A 3,084-nucleotide genomic window follows, 5' to 3' on the forward strand; every position below is an offset into this window, starting at 1 on the left:
GAAACAGCAAATAGTCTTCCACAGCAGCTGCCCTATTTTACAATGCAAATAGCAATGAATGAGTACAGTCATCCATTCCACATCTCTACTTTCCCCATTGTGGTTTTGATTATTGTGGGTTGGCATAAGAAATTAAATAGGAATTTTGGGTTAGTTTTGCAGAAGTTGCAGGTGATATGTGAAGTCCAGCAGACAACACAGAAAAAGTTTAGAAACTCAGAAATGCACAAAAAATAGGTATAGTATTATATAATATTTAACCCAAATTTTATAATAAAGTAGTGTAAATAGCCCATAACAGAAAAATAAAAAGTCCAGACTTTTTCTCTGGTACAAATGGAGAGCCACACAGATTTTCCAGATCATGGGGATGCCATGCCCCTAATCTCAGCAATGTGGACGGGATAACTGTATTCTTATTTTACCTCTCCAACATGATATTCTCTGTTTCTCTGTTTTTTTTTTTTTAATAGCAACTTTTCCAACAGTTATGCAAGAGATCTCATTGTGCATTTGATTTGTGTTTCCCTGATGGTTAATGATGTTGAGCACATTTTCATGTGCTTTCTGGCCTCCTGAATATCTTCTTTGGAAAGATGCACGTTCAATACTTTTGCCCATTTTTTCATTAAGTTATTTGTCTTCTTGTTGTTAAATTAAAGATTAAAGCATTTATTTAATACTGGATATCAATCCTTTATCAGATATGTGTTTTCCATTGGGTAGTATGTCTTTTTACTTTCATGATAAAGTCCTTAAAGGAACAAAATCTTTTGATTTTAATGAAGTTTTATTGTAGCAGATTGATACAGTTATGAATTCCAGAAATAGATATTGCATTATGTTTGTAATCTGATCTGTACCTGGGCATGACTGAGTTATGATTGGAGCTTTGATTGGGCCTGTCATTAGGGCATTGAGTCCCCATCCCTTGGTAAAAGGCAAGGCAAAGGACAGAGTTGAGGATTCTTAAAATTGGAATTTTTATGTCAGAGTTTGATGCTGAATTCTTAAGCTGGAGCCCTGCGTAAACAGACAGAGCCATTCACCTGATAGTCTACAGCTGACCTTGTGGAGAAAACAGAGGATCTAAGTCCAGAGGAACCCTGGAAGCCTGAACCCTCACAGACATCAGTAGCCATCTTGCTCCAACATGTGAAAATAGACTTTGGTGAGGGAAGTAACTTATCCTTATGGCCGGGTGTCTGTAAGCTCCTATTCCAAATAAATACCCTTAATAAAAACTAACCAATTTCTGGTATTTTGCATCAGCACCTTTTTGGCTGACTAATACACTTATTTATCTATTTTTTTCATTTTTTGCTTATGTCTTGGGTGTAAAGTATAAGAAAAAATTGTGTAGCACAAGTCCTGAAGATGCTTTCCTATATTTTCTTGTTGGAGATGGGTAGTCTAGCTCTTATATTTAGGATTTTGATCCATTTTATAATGGTTTTTGTATATGATGTGAGGTATGGATCCTCTTTTCCTTTGCAAATGGGAATCCACTTTTCCCAGAACCATTTGTTAAAGAAATTTTTCTTTCCCAATTGAGGTACTACTTGCCATCTTGTCAAAAATCAGTTAGCTATATATGTGAGGGCTGGTTTCTGAGCTGTTTAACTTCTTCTAGAAATATTTTGTAGTTTTCTATGTACAAGTCTTTTCAATTCATTGTTAGATTATTCCTAGGTGCTTTATTCTTTTAGTTGCTATTATGAATGCAATTTTTTTTTCTTGATTTCTTGTTCCAATTGTTCATTGCTTGTGTATAGAAACACTACTGATTTTTGACTGTTGATCTTGTACCCCACCACTTTGTTAAATTCATTTATGAGCTCTTGGGGCTTTGATTTGGCTTCTTCAGGATATTCTGCATGTAAAATAATATCATTTGTAAAAAGGGAAAGTTATAATTCTTCCTTTCCAATTTGGATGCCTTTTATTTCTTTTTCTTGCTTAATTGCTATGGCTAGAACTTCCAGTACAATATTGAATAACAGTGGTGACACTGGGCATCCTTGACTTGTTCCTGATCTTGGAGGGAAAGTTTTCAGTCTTTCAGCATTAAATAGGATGTTAGCTGTGAGCTTTTCCTAGATGCCCTTTATCATGTTGAGGACATTTCCTTCCTTTTTTTTTTTTTTTTTTTTTAGGTATGAGGCTGATGCCAGATAGGTTTTATTATCTTAAAAAATAAATAATAGGAAATTAAGGTAAGTCATTCAAAATGAATGAGTTTTTTAAAGCTTCTATAATTCTTCAATGGCAGCATTTGGACCCACTGCCTAAGCCAGTTTTTACCCAACCAAGATGCTGGAAGGCAGAGCATACAGTAGTGCCCATCAAGCCCATGAGGGCAATGGATCCCAGGGCTCCTCGACCGCGCTTGCTGGGTTCCCCCATGTAATAGCCATAAGCATAGAGAACTCGTCCAACAATCCAAGCCAAGCCCAAACCAGAAACTATACGCGGGTGGTAAACACCTCCAACAGCTAGAAAAAATAAGAAGGGAGGATACACTTCTAACGTGTTCTGGTGAGCTCGCTGAATGCAGTTGAAGAGGTGCCCATTTTCTGGGTCCATGCTGTACATGGTTGGATACTCTACCTTGTACTTCTTGCGGGCCTTGGCCACGTTGACGGCCAGATGAGCTACCATTATGAAGCTGGCAGCACCAGTCAGAACCATGAAACCGTATTCCTTAGAGAGGACGGCCATCTTGGCTGGATCACCTTGGCTCTACTGGTGCAGACCGCAAGGAGGACATTTCCTTCTATTCCTAGTGTTCTCAGTGTGTGTGTATTTGGTTGTTTTTATCAAGAAATGGTGCTGTATTTTGTCAAATTCCTTTCCTGTATTAGTTGAGATGATCATGTGTTTTCTCCCTTCATTTTGTTATTGTGGCACATTATATTAATTGATTTTCTTATTTTGAACCAAGCTTGCATGCCAAGGATAAATCCCTGTAGATAAAATATGCTGTTGTATCTGTTTGCTACTATATTGTTGTGGATTATAAAAATCTATATTCATAACAGATATTGGCCTGTAGTTTGTATTCTTGTGGTATCTTTATACATC

At 36.9% G+C, this 3,084-nt stretch overlaps 1 pseudogene; it reads right to left on the reverse strand.

The window, feature by feature from the left end:
• Nucleotides 1-2,143: 2,143 nt before the first annotated feature.
• On the reverse strand, nt 2,144-2,754 carry LOC101421148 (glutathione S-transferase 3, mitochondrial pseudogene; annotated as a pseudogene).
• Nucleotides 2,755-3,084: the final 330 nt, after the last annotated feature.

The sequence above is a fragment of the Dasypus novemcinctus genome, chromosome 18 (assembly GCF_030445035.2).
Source record: "Dasypus novemcinctus isolate mDasNov1 chromosome 18, mDasNov1.1.hap2, whole genome shotgun sequence".
Taxonomy (NCBI): domain Eukaryota; kingdom Metazoa; phylum Chordata; class Mammalia; order Cingulata; family Dasypodidae; genus Dasypus; species Dasypus novemcinctus.